Here is a 13,962-nt window from a genome sequence, read left to right as displayed (position 1 = left end):
GAGGCCCAGGCTCTCAGCCCCTCTCTGTATAGCCCAGGCACGAGTGTAGGCAAACGGGCTGAGCTTCTGTGTAAGGATCTGTGTGGTGGGGAGAAATTGGAGACGACTGTACTTGAACAACAATACAAAAAAAGAATCTGATTCCCAATGTGACTGAAATCTTTTGGATCACCATTTGGTAATACGGAACCCCAAAATTTCAGGAGTTATATTTAAAAATAAAAACTGGCATGGAGTAACATTTATATATATTTTTTGGTTTATTATATTATAGAATAGATTGTTTCTATGCATGGCAGAAGGTGTGCCACTCCAAGTTCTGCCACTTTGGATCATGGACCTGAAGTCAATCCAGACCCAGTAGACAGGAAAAGCTCTTTGCCTCCCCCTTAACTACCTTAAAGAATTTATCATAGAAAGGAAGCCTGTGCCAGGAAGAGAGCTATTACCAGAGATCACTTTTTGTATGGGAGACACTTTTTGCATGGCAGAGCAGTGTACCCATACATTTCCTCTTCTCACCTTCTTCAGAAATTTCTTCCTCCCTTTAAAAGGCCATACCCCACTCCCTTTTCTTGGCTCAGCATGATAGAGGTATCACCCTCAATCCTTTGACTGCCTTTTCAGGCAGTCAGAATCTTTGTGAGGCTCCCATATGTACGTATGTGCACACAAAATTTGTTTCTCTCCTTTTAAACTGCCTTTGATTACAGGGAGGGCTCTCAGCCAATAACCTCGAAGGGTGAGGTAACGTGACCCCCCCCCCATATGGAATGCTGTATTTTCCTCCCAATGTTTAACCTCGGGCAGAAACTTACTAGCTGTGTCATATTTCAGTTCTCTTTCTCTGGCACGAACACTCTCCTTTTCTCCTTTCCCATATTGTTGGCGTAAGAAACTCCTACTCAGAGGTTTTGGGGACTAACCTCAGCAGATGTAAAGGTAAGGAATTTTATCCCATATCTTTAGCGATCAGGTTCCTGAAAGCCCAGTGGAGTCAGTTCTTTGCCTTGTTGTCAAGAGAGTTGTCTGAAGTTGGCAGAGAGGTCAAAAACCCTTTGATTACTTCTCCGCAGCCCGCCCTTCCTGTAGCAAACAGGTTGCAAACACAAGGCCCGTGGGCTGAATCCACCCTCCACCTTGTTTTATCCTGGCCGGCACCTTGTTTCTACCTGGCAGCAGTCCCGAGCTCCATGCCCCTAGTTAAGGAGTAGTTACATTTATACAGTCCTAAAATTACATTCAGTCCTTTGAAGGCAACTGCAAGGCTGATGTGGCCCCCGGTGAAAATGAGTTTGACACCCTTGGTTTAGCAGCAGCCTCCGTGGCGGTCTCTGGTGATGGCGGTTCCCTGAATCTCTCGCCACAGCAGCTTCCAGGAACATCTCCTCCTGGTGGGGGTGGCTTTTCCAGGGACAGTTCCCAATGGCTTCTGTTAGCCACTGTCTCAAGTTCTGCCCTCCAGGACCATTTCTGGCAACTCTAAATATTTCCACAGAAAATTTCCTGTCGAGACTTCTGCTCTTTCAAAATGTGCTTTACATAGAACTCTTTTTAGGATCAGAGCTGGCTGTCACATCCCAGGTGGCCACAATCGGAGCTGCTCCCTCTGGCTGTGCTGTGACCTTTCTGCTTTTTCCTGTGAAAGGCCTCCTGTGGGAGTCTAGACCAGGCAGGGGGGCAGCATCCGCACGGAGCTGAGAGCACAGAATTTGCTATCGGGCAGACTGGTAATCCAACGCAGGCTCTGCCTTTTTCTAATGGCATGATTTTGGGCAAATGACTTAATCTCTGCCGTCCTCAGTTTCCTCACTTATAAAAGGGCGGATACATTTTTCTATCTCACTGGGCTATTGTGAGGATTAAATGAAAAGTAATTTGTGTCTGACACATTTTAAGAACTCAGTAAATTCTAGTTACTGTATCATCCGATGCTGAATAGATAGGGCTTGAATAAGTAAATTATGGAAGAGACTTGCAAAGAGAGCTAAATTCTTCTTCACATTGGGTTCAAGGACATCCTGAAAAACTGGCAAAAGAAACAACTGCTTGTTCTTTCCAGAACACTGCCTGTTTTTACTCGCACCTGCCCTGTTCAAACAGCTGGAGTGTGCTTCCTTCCTCCTTCGCTGGGGGAACCGCTCGGCTTTCAGATATAGCTGAAATGTCAAATCGTGTATGAGATATGCCCATAGCTTTCCCCCATGTGCATGCCTCTAATATCGTTCTTCCGATTTTGCGTGATAGCAATTGTGGGTGTTCTTTATCAGACTTAGAATGTTTGCAAGGCAGGAATTTGCCTTATTTATCTAAACATTTCATGTCAACAGGTACTCAGTAGAGAAAGTTATTTATGAGATATTTTCCATTCCTTTTTGGTGTATCCCATCTTCAAAATTCCATGTGTACTTTATAATTACGACACATCTCTATTTCAATTAGCCACATTTCAAGTACTGGATGGCTACCGATAGCTAATAGATACTGGATTAGACGGCACTGTTCTAAATGCTCAGTCTTCTATATTCTCGTAACAGTTTGTGCATACCTCCACTGTAGCACTTGAAGGAGATGATATTATGAATTCTCTGTTCACGTGTCTATTTCCTGTGAGCATTTCTAGGATGAGGATTTTGTCTTTGCATCCCCATTCCATGATGTAGTGCTTACCATATAGTAAGTTCTCAATAAATCATTATCAAATGGAATATTATAGCTATCATTTCCTGAGCAACTGCTAAGTGCCTGGGACTCTGTGCGTGCCATTTCATTGAATCATTACAAACCATTGATTGGTCAGTAGTCATCCGCAGTTTACAGATAATACAATAGAGGCTTAGGAAGTTTAAGTAACTTCCATGAAGTTACTAAAGTTATAACTAGCAGAGTTGGGATTGAACCCTTCTGACTCTAAAATGGAAACACGATTCTCATGAACACATGTGGGTTCTACCACAGCTTCATCTCTAATTGGATGACCTTTGGCATAATATCGAGCCCCTTAGGCCTCAGGTTCCTCTGTGTAAAGTGAAGGAACTGCAATAGCTAATGTGCAGGCTCTCTTTCAGTTTTGGATGCTGCAATTATAACTTATCACATGTAATTGAGTCAATTTTCTCCATATCTAAGTTGTTTTCCAGAATATAAAATATGTCCTAAGTTAGGTACCCTATTGTCTCTTGGTTACAAAAAAAAAAAAGAGAGAGAATGTCTACATATTTACCAGACTTTAGGGTAGAAATGTGGAAAAAAATAAATTTTGATAAGTGGAATTCTTTTGCTTTTCTACCCTGCACGAAAAAGTAAAGACTGTTTGTTGGTGTTCTTCCTTGATCCTGATGTTTAACACTGGTTTCCCCATCTAATTAATTTGAAGACCTTTAATGAACTCTGTGATGTTATATGCCTAATTGTAACAAGAAAACATTCATTTTTTCCTTGGATATTCTCTCTGTAGTTTTCCCAGTCTTCCCTTCACTAGATAACCTTTACAAATGAAGCTCAGGGACACTAAAATAAGCCTATACATTGAAATAAAATCAAGTGGGAATATCTGCCTCATTGGACTAGGACATGTCAAAGTCCCTTAGAGCTTCAATTTCATACGAGCTTTTTTCCCAACTAATTGTGTATTAATGGCTTTACATACTCAAGGTTTTCTGAAAGTGGAACTCAAGGTCAGCTAATGATGGGAAATGAAATTGCAGCCTATAGTTCCAGGCAGGTGTTGGCAAACAGCCTGTAGGGAAAAATCCAACCTGTTGCTGGTGTTTGTAAATAAAGTTTTATTGGTACCCAGCTATGCCCAGTTGTTTATGTTTTATCTGTTGCTCTTTTGGGACTACATGTGGTTAGAAAAGCTGAAAATATTTATTATCTGGTCCTTTAAAGAGAGTTCGTTGACCTCTGTTTAGAGCATATTGCTTTGGTCTGCTAAATATCTATGGGAACAGTCTCCACCAAGGGAATCATCAAGATTCTAAAGTGACCTATTTATCGAGGGGAGTGGACGAAAACCACTCTGGAATCCAAGTCTGGTAAAAATTTGAGAAGAACAAAGACAAGGTCATTTCTGGACTTCCATTGCTGAATGGCAAAGTTACTTCATGCTAGGTGAGATGCAGTGGCAAAGTTACTTCATGCTAGGTGAGATGCAGATGGCAAACAATGTACTACAGTTGTCAGAGAGTATTCAATTCTAGAATGTTCTACATAAGATTTCTTTGGCCTTAGGCAAGGAAAAGAATTTTTCACTGCTTCCTTTAATTATAACATACAATATATGACTGTAATTATCATATATGATTGATGATAGTACACACCTACAGGGCTGTTATGAAACTTTTTTCTGTACTAACATTTATTGTCATTTTTAACTTTCATTGAATTGATCGGGGTGACATTGGTTAATAAAATTACATAGTTTTCAGATGTACAGTTCTCTAGTGCATCCTCTGTACATTGTACTGTGTGTCCACCACCCCGAGTCTCCTTCCATCACCATTCATTCTCCTTTACCCTCTCCCACCTCCCCCACCCCCCTTTCCTTCTTCTAGTCAGCACAGTGTTGTCTGTGCCTGTGAGTTGGGGTTGTGTGAAACTTGAATGAATTAATACATGTAAAGGACTTAGAACACAGCCTGGCACTCAAAGAACATTGGCTATTTTTAGGTAGCTATTTGAGAGGAAGCAAGGTATAGCAGGAAAATGCTTCCCCATTGCAGTTACTCTAGCTTTCAATTCAGAGGACAGGAACTAAAGCAGTCTCCACCAAGACTTCGTTTATTTTTCTTATTATGTAGGTTCCTATGGTGACATGACACAAGAAAAAATTTATATGAGAGAAAACTAATTATGTTTGGCAAGGACTCTATTTGTTGTTTATTAAAGCATGTTCTGATGATGCACTAGCTTCCATAGCCAGAGGGAAGTAATGCAGCAACCAAAGCAAATCAGCAAATTTGAATGTTATTTTCTGAACACGACATATTAGGCAACGTATGTTGTTTGACAGATACCAAGTCTTTGGGACTCCAAGAGAGACATCTGTCACTATGCAGAACAAACTGAAACTATACAATGGGGGGAAATGTCGCTATTTACTTGAAGTGTCACCCGCGCCGCTTATGGTTTTGGCCTGGAGGAAACAGCAGCTGCTGTTACTACCCCACGCACACCCCTGAAGCACTAATGTACGTGTGTGACAGCTTGACTCTCAACGGCCAGCACCGGGTCTCTCGGGGGTCTCTCTGACCACCAAATCCCCTCTGTCTGCCAGATGTGCCAGAGAATGAACACCCTTTGGGTGCAGCTCTCGATCAGTATCTAATGGGAGTTGGTGTTCTTTATATGTGACATTCCTCAGATGGGTGCTTTACACTGGCTCCCAGAGCTCCCCAGTGGGATTAATCCCCCATTTTCCAAAGTAGTAACTTGCTTCACCATAATCCCTTTCTTGGCTTTCTTCTCTGTCCTATCTCACACCCCTGTCCCCTCCAAATGTTTCCTGAGATTTCCTCTGAAATACACTTCATGTATTTGAGTCTTTACCTCAGAGTCAACTTCTGGAGAAACACATGTGAAGACAAGGGGAGATTCTATTGGTTTTAATTGTACCTTATGGGTACATTTCCCTTTATTATTCACAGGAGAACTCATAAAGCATGGAACTGAATAGGTTAACTATGTAACAACCAACCATTTTTTACCACGAACCAACTGATTTCCATAAAACAATCACTGGATAAGTTTTCCCACACAACATAAATAGAAGCGAAGGCCCTGTATGGTGGATACAAAGTTTAGGTTCACTTATACGTGAATTTTGAAAGATCTGAAACCTTTCCTAAGTTCAGAAAGTGCATCGTGAACCTGTTGCACAGAAATGTATTTGCTCAGGTGTCCAAACCTATTTACTTTCTATACTTTCTATGTTGGTGTTATCAGCTTCTTTCCATTTTGGGGGAAAAAAACAAGAACAACTACATATTTGTAGCTGTAGAAAGGATATTGAGCAGGGTTTCTTAATTTTTAGTCTGTTGATGGATAGTTCACAGCTGGGCTTTGGGGGATAAATTAAATCTCTGGAATTGCCTGCAAAATGGGACCATGTCCAAGGACCATTTTTTAAAGAAAGTTTCTTAAACCTGCATTAGGTTCTCAAATTTGTTTATGACCCAAAATACATGGGAACAGGCAACCACAGTAGAGATGCCAGAATTGATAGGCAAGGGCCTTTAGATGTATCCTAAGGAAATCTTTGACAATATTAAAGCATAAAAGATTAAAGACTCTGGTTCTGATGATGGCAGAATTGTGTTGATCAGATTTGCCATTTCATCATACGCAACTATCAAATTGGACGAAATATATGAAGAAACTGGCTTAAGGCAATAGACAAAATAGGGTTTTGATCTTTGAGAGGAGATACAGGAGGTAAGTGCCACATTTGCTCTGCTTCCTGTGTGAGTGAAATTTCTAAATTATAACCCAGGGAAGGAACCCAAATAGAGAATAGCAGTCTTGCTGGGCTCTGGAAGCATAGATCAGATTTCTGAATTGCTAATGACTGGAATTTACTGGAGAGAGAGACCTGAGCCAAACAAGAGTTTCAGAAATCCTCATAGGTGACCCTTGAATCTTTGGTCAAATACTAGCTTTATAGACATAGAGAAAGACTCTGTGAGGTCTAACAGAGAACAGCTGCTGGGGATGTGGGAGATGAAAGAGACGTAGGAGGTCTAAGTAGCCAAAATGAAGAGATGCCACTTAATACCTTAGCAATTCACTTGAGACCCTAGAAAGACCATGGGGATAGGGTACTCTAGTCCTAGAGGAAGGGCTACTATAGACCCTTAAAGTCTAAAATAAAGCTTCCACAGGTTCATGCTAATCCAGCAGAAATTATGTGCCAGCCAAAATAAAATCCAATAGTCTTTATGGGAAGACAACCAAATCCAGACTTTCAAAGACACAGTATATATGATACCAAGTATACATTAAAAAGAGTTACAGTATGTGTGAATAAACAATGAAATAGGAGACATAACCAGGAGGAAAATATAGAAATCACACAGACATTGATATTAGTGGGCAAGATTATAAATTATCTATTAGAAATATAAATATTAGGGGAAAATGGACATGGTAAGAGAACATGTGGGAAATTTCAGCAGAAAAAGATAAAACAATAAGAAAGATTTAAATAGGAACTGCACGATAAAAATGCAAAACATCTGAAATGAAAAATTATTGGATGAATTTAACTACAGAGGAAGAAAATCAATGCTCTTGAAAACAGGCCAATGGAAACTGTTCAAACTAAAGTATCAAGAAAAAAATAAGACCAACAAATAAAATACCTGTTGCACAGGTCCTGGCCTATATAAACACCAGGAAATATGACAATATGTAGTTTTAATTAAAAAAGATAAGAGAGAGTGACTGGGGCAGAACAAATATTTGAAGAAATGATTGCCCCCAAATTTCAAACTTGTTGAAAAATACCAACTCACAGATCCAAGTAGGTAAAAGAAAAAAAAAAATCTCAAGCAGGATAAACAACAAAAACCACATCCAGGCAAATTTTAATCAAGTTTCTGAGAACCAAAGATAAGGCACAAATTTAAAAATCAGCCAGAGATAAAAGACACATTACCCACATGGGAACAATAATAAAAGTAATGACTGATATCTTATCAGAACCCATGGAAGCCAGAAATAATGGAATGACACAATACAGTGTCAATAAACAAAACTTTCTACTGAGAATTCAATATCCAGAGATGCTTACTTCAGAAAAGAAAAAAAGAAGACATTTTCAGATAAACAAAAGTTACGAGAATTCACTAGAGCAGACCTGCATTGTAAAAATTCTTCAAGCTGAAGGGGACTGAGGTACAGATGAAAACTCAAATCTACTAAAGTAATAAAGAGTGCTCGAAGTTATAAATGTATTAGGAAATATAAAAGACTTTAAAAACCAATTTCTTAATGTATTTAAAAAGCAATTGATTATTTAAGGCAAAAACAATAATAGCTATTTTATGGATTGTAGGAATCAATGTTGCACCCTGGCCGGGTAGCATGTCATCCCAATGTGCCAAAGGTGTGGGTTCAATCCCCTGTCAGGGCACACACAAGAATCAACCAATGAATCCAACAAATCAATGTTTCTCTCTCTGTCTCCCTTCGTCCCCGTCTCTCTAAAATCAATTAAAAAAAGATTTGTTAATAAAAAAAAAGCATCAATGTTGCTAAGATTTTAATTCTCCCCAAATTTATCTATATATTCAATGCAATCCAATATAATCCTAGAAGGTTTCTAACTGGCAAGGTAAAAATTGCCAAGCTGACTCTGAAATATGTATGTAAATGTAAAATGATCTCTAGATCATTTAGATTAGTCCAAATAATCTTGAAAAAGGAGAACAAATTTGGAGTATTCACAGTCCCTGATTTTAAGAATTACTATAAATCAACAGCAATCGAGAGAGTGTGGTTTTGGCATAAAAGTAAGCGAATCAATGGATCAGAATAGAGAGCTCACCAGCAGACCCACACATTACGGTCAACTGACCGTTTTGAAGGGGGAAAGTATAGTCTTTTAAATAAATGGTGCTGTAACAACTGGTTATCAGTTATCAATAAGGGAATAAATTAAATTTGACCACTATATCACATCTCACTCACGAAATTAATTCAACATAGATCATAGACCCAAACATAAAAGTTAAAGCAGTAGAGATTCTAGAAGGAAACAGCAGAAAAATATCGTCATAATGTTTGGATTTCTCAGACATTACACAGAAAGCGTAATGGACACCGAAAGTACTCAGCATAAAAATAAACTGGACTTCATCAAAGTTAAAAATTTCTGCTTGTCAAAAAAACAAATTATTCAGTAGATGAATAGGCAAGACTGAAAAAACATATTTACAAAATGTATATTGGATACAAAGTAACATCCAAGATCTACACAATGAAATAAAAATGGACTAAAGATTTATGAAGAAGGTAGATATACAATTGGCCAATAAGCACATGAAAACTTGGTCAGCATCTTTAGTTACCCATGCGGAGATACCGTACTGTACGCTCATGAACATTTGCAGGGGGTGCTGAGCAGCTGGAACTTGCAAGTTTTTGTGGGAATGTAGATGATATGACTTTATGAAACTCCTTCACAATTTCTTTTAAAGTGAAATGTATACCTACCCTATGACCCAGCAATTCCAGTGCTAGGAATCTACTCAAAAGAAAGATGTGTTCACAAAATGACTTGTTCAAAGAATGTTCATAGCAGTTTTATTAATTATAGCCTTAAACTGGAAACAACCAAATGATTATCAACAAGCTAATGGATAAAAAATTGCATTATATTTGTACAATAGGCTACTAATCAAGTATAAAGAGGGACAAGTCACTGATACACACACACGGATGGATGTTAAAAGCATCATGTTGTGTGACAGAGTCCTACGCAAAAGAAACCCCAGTGTACCATCCCATTCACGTCATAAAGTTCCAGAATAGGCCTAAATAATCTATGACAACATTACAGCAGAGGTTGCTTGCTTCTGGGGGCCTGTGTTTGACTGACTGGAAGGGGCACAAGGGAATATTCTGGGGTCGTGTTGATGTTCTATATCTTGATAGGTGTTTGGGTTACCTAGCTGTATGCATTTATCAACACTCATCAAACTATAGTCCTAAAATCTGTGCACTTCACTGTATATAAATTGTACCTATATTAAAAAATAAAAAATAAATAAAACTAAGCACATGTCTAGTTTAATGGCATACTTCCCCTCCAGACAGTTTTTTTTTTTTCTGTAACGAAGGCATTACATGGATGATACCTTGTCTCCGCTTTGTGCAGTTCAATGTGCTAAGCCTAGGTAGACTGAAGATAAATGAGACACAGTCTTTGTCCTCAGGTTGCTTATATCCTTGTAACCTCGGAAGGGGAGAGTTGAGCCGACATTACGGAAGGAAGGAAAAATAATATAGCAATATTTCCCCGACAGCTGTGAGTCTAGGCACCACTACAGCTGGAATTCTGCTTAGCCATAGACAGGATTAATTAGGTTTAGATTTCCAGCAGCTTAGCATGCAAAGGGCCACTGTGATTAACGGGACTCATTAGGCCAGCCCCAAGGGCAATATCTGCATGTAAATATAATAGGACTATTCTTCATGCCTTTCTAGCATCTCACCTTACATTACTATTGTGAACTGTTTGGGGCACTTAACCTAATCACTTGTCTAGCCTTGTCTTTAAGATAGACAGGCTTTTCAGATTTGATTGTTATTCTTACCAAAAGCAGAAAAATCAGATTCATTCTAGGTGGAGGCAAAAGCAAAAGGAAAAATGCTCCCACAATCTGGTTTCAAAAGAACCCGGACAACATGTCACACATACCACTGTTACACATCCAAAGTGATACCTTTCAAATCCCACTGTTCTGAGAGCTTGCGTCATTGTTTTTCAAAATCACTATGAAGCCAAGTCCCTATATTTTGTAATGAAGATGGTTTATAAAAACTTCTTGAGCCCATCAGTACTGAAACATGATCAAAATTTCATATACAATAAACTATACATCTTACCCTGAGGTTTCTCTTGCTCTACTCTGTGGAAGTTGAGCAAGACCTCCTGTCGGTGGCGGACCTCCATAGTCAAGTAGATGTAAGTATGGTGGGGGTGGTGAATGGAGGCAGTGAGAAGAAAGGCAAAGAAAATATGCCCAAATTGATAGTAATATCAGTATAAACATTACTTTTAAATATTATTATTGTGAAATGGATACATACAGAAAACCACACAAAACAAATGTGTATCTTCATGCATTATTACAAATACTAAAATCAGCAAGATTCTAACTACTAACCAGGTCAAGAAATAGGACTTTGCCTGTCACCCTCTGAAACGCACCTTCAACACTCTCTTTCCTTTCAAAAGTAACTACCATCCTTATTTTTTATAATAACCACTTCCTTGCATTTCTTCATGGTTTTATCATCCAAGTGACCATGTCTAGAAACTATAGCTTCATCTTTCCCATTTAAAAAACTGATACGGTTTGTCTCTTTCATTACGCAGGTAACTCAATCCCCTTTTTCTACAATTTAGCTCTTGACATACAGAATCTCACATGCGCTGGGCTTTGCTGTTGGCTTACTTGGGCTACAGGTCCACATGCTTCTGTTTGCTACATTTCCAGCGAACTGACTCCAGAAGTTTGAGCAGACTCAGACTGGATCCTTTGACAAAGCCAAAGGGGAGGGTGCTCTTTCTTCAGAAGAAACACGCTTTTCTGTTTCATTATGTTAACAGCTGTTGACGCTCAGTGCCTAGCTCCGTTCATCTCAGTGGGGCTGCAAAATGCTGTTATTTATTTATTTGGATACTTTTACAAAGAGATACTATTCATCCCCTATTTGGTTACCCAGAAAAGGTAGGAGAGATGCTTGATTCTTTCCCATCATTTACATGACTTCAAGGCAATGAATTGCCTCACTATCATACTCATCATTCCGAGGTGACTATTTAAAGTATTATTATGTGGCCATGGATTTAAAGATATTAGATGGGTTTCAATTTGTTGCAACCACTCCTTTGAAACGCAGATTGTCCCATCTTTGGCTGTGGCAGCTTCCTCAAGTTAGCTGTGGAGTCCTTTTGACTTGACCCTTGTAGTCTTTTTTTTTTTAATGTAGATTTTATTTATTTATTTTTAGAGAGAGTAGAAGGGAGGGAAAAAGTGAGGGGGAGAAACATCGATGTGAGAGACAAACATTGATTGGTTGTGTCTTGTACACACCCCTACAGGGGACCAAACCTGCCACCCAGGCATGTGCCCCCACTGGGAATCGAACTGGTGACCTTTCACTTTGTGGGACGACATCCCACCAACCGAGCCACACCAGTCAGGGTGACCACTGTAGTCTTTGATAGCTGCCTCAGGCTCCATCTGTTATAATGAAATATTCCTGAGTCATCCTGAACATTTCTAGTCTCTGACCTGGAATCATCCCCTTCTCCAAACGACCCTGGTTTCTTTTAACGGGAAATGATATTTCAGGACCTCAGTGAACCATTGCTTTTGGATTGGTTTTGTTTCTAAGCCTCTTCATGGCCAGAGCTAGGAAATATATGCACCTATGCAGTACTTTTTTAAAGATTAAATCCTTCATTAGGCCTTACTGATGCTTTCATCTCATATTCAGGACGACAGACTTTTCTTTTTTCTTGCTTAATCTGTCCCATATTATATCCCGTGTCCATTCTACACAGAGAAACTTGGTTCTCAAGGACCCAGAAAATTGTAGAAGAGAATGTCCCATAATTGCTCTTCTTTACCTCACCTTTCATATACAACAGTCTCAGAGTAACAATACTGATGCCCAACCATCAACAGTTAAACAGTTTTTGCCTACGTTTTCCCTTTTGCCCCCCTCCTCATTTTTCATAGTTGAACTTATATGCATATTAACTGAGCACACCAATGTTACCCACACGTACTCTCTCCCTTCTGAACTTCACTTCGTCTTCATTGTACAAGTAATTCTAGACCTAAGGCTCACCAGCAGTCCTTGTGCCGATATCCTCCTAGTTATTTGGATTATCTGAAGTCTATAGAGATTTCTCGGGTAGACTCATGGGAACAGTATTCCCTGTTCTTGCATGTGGACAGAAGCTTTTGTCTTTTATAAGGGAAAGTCAGTTTTGCTGGATATAAAATCCTTGCCTCACATCTTTTCTGAAGAATCTCAAGTATGTCATTCTATTTTCTTCTGGCTTAATACATTCATGTTGAATATAGGATAATGAGCTTATTTCTTCCATGATAACTCACAGGCTCTTTTTGCTTACATGACCAAATGATTTAAAAAAAATTATTTAAAGTCTAGTAATGTTATTCAAAAGGTTTTGTGTTGGTCGTTTTGGGTCAGTGTGCTCCAATAAGATGTACTCGTTCAGTATTGTATGCACTTGCAAAACTAAAAAATATCATTGTAAAGTTTTCTTAAATAACAGTTCGTAACATTCTTTTTATGGTTAGTTTTGTTTCTTCAGGAATTTCTATTATCCATATGTTAAATTTTCTTTGCATAGCTTCAATATTTGACACTTTCTCTCAGATAAATTTTATCCTTTATTCATTTTTGAAAAATTTCCTCCTGTTCACCTTCTATTTCTCTTAAGGTATTGTACTGGGTTGGCCAAAAAGTCTGTTTAGTTTTTCCCATAAAATAAAAGACACATTTTCCATTTTCACCAATAACTTCATTGATTTGGATATTTTGAATACGTCAGCTATCTCCCTCTATTGGCTTCTCATCAGCAGAGGCCAGGGGTGCTGCTAAACATCCTCCAATGCATAAGATAGTCCCACAGCAAAGAATTATTTCACCAAAATGTCGATAGTACCAAGAAAACTTCACAAACCACTTTTGACACGTTCAATCAGTCACAGCACCTTCTCCATACACTGCACAAATCTTTTTTTTGTGTTTCAGTTGTGTTTTTACCTTTCCTGAAATAATAAAGCATGACACACCAAAAATGTTCTGTATCTTCTTCCATCTTCAATATTAAAATGGGTTTGGCTGGGGTGGGGGAGAGGGGTGGGGAGAAAAATGCAGACAACTATAATTGAACAACAATCAAATAATTAAAAAATATTAAAGTGGCTGCACAAAAATTTATCAATTTTGGTAAGTTCTTAAAAATGCACACTGATATGACAGCTGTCACAATACAATCTAACAAAATTGTTTCAAATGAAGTTGAAGACAACTAAGCGCTACTAGAGCCATCTTACGGAAAAAGATGTAACAGACTTTTTGGCCAACCTAATATGTTGCACTTACTCATTCTTGATTTTCTTCTGGCTTAGCCTTTATATTTGAAACAAAATTTTCTTTTATTTTACATTCCTCATTGAATTGTAACCT

At 38.7% G+C, this 13,962-nt stretch overlaps 1 long non-coding RNA gene across 1 annotated transcript in view; it reads left to right on the top strand.

The window, feature by feature from the left end:
• Window positions 1-851: 851 nt before the first annotated feature.
• The window catches only part of LOC123480700 (uncharacterized), a 78,005-nt gene continuing 64,894 nt past the window's right edge, over window positions 852-13,962 (top strand). The window contains exon 1 of the long non-coding RNA XR_006656789.2: window positions 852-942. This is a non-coding gene — a long non-coding RNA (uncharacterized lncRNA). The remainder of the gene's footprint in view (window positions 943-13,962) is intronic.

This window comes from Desmodus rotundus, chromosome X, assembly GCF_022682495.2.
Source record: "Desmodus rotundus isolate HL8 chromosome X, HLdesRot8A.1, whole genome shotgun sequence".
Taxonomy (NCBI): domain Eukaryota; kingdom Metazoa; phylum Chordata; class Mammalia; order Chiroptera; family Phyllostomidae; genus Desmodus; species Desmodus rotundus.
Note: the sequence above shows the minus strand (reverse complement) of the source record. Positions and strands in the feature narration are given on the sequence as shown.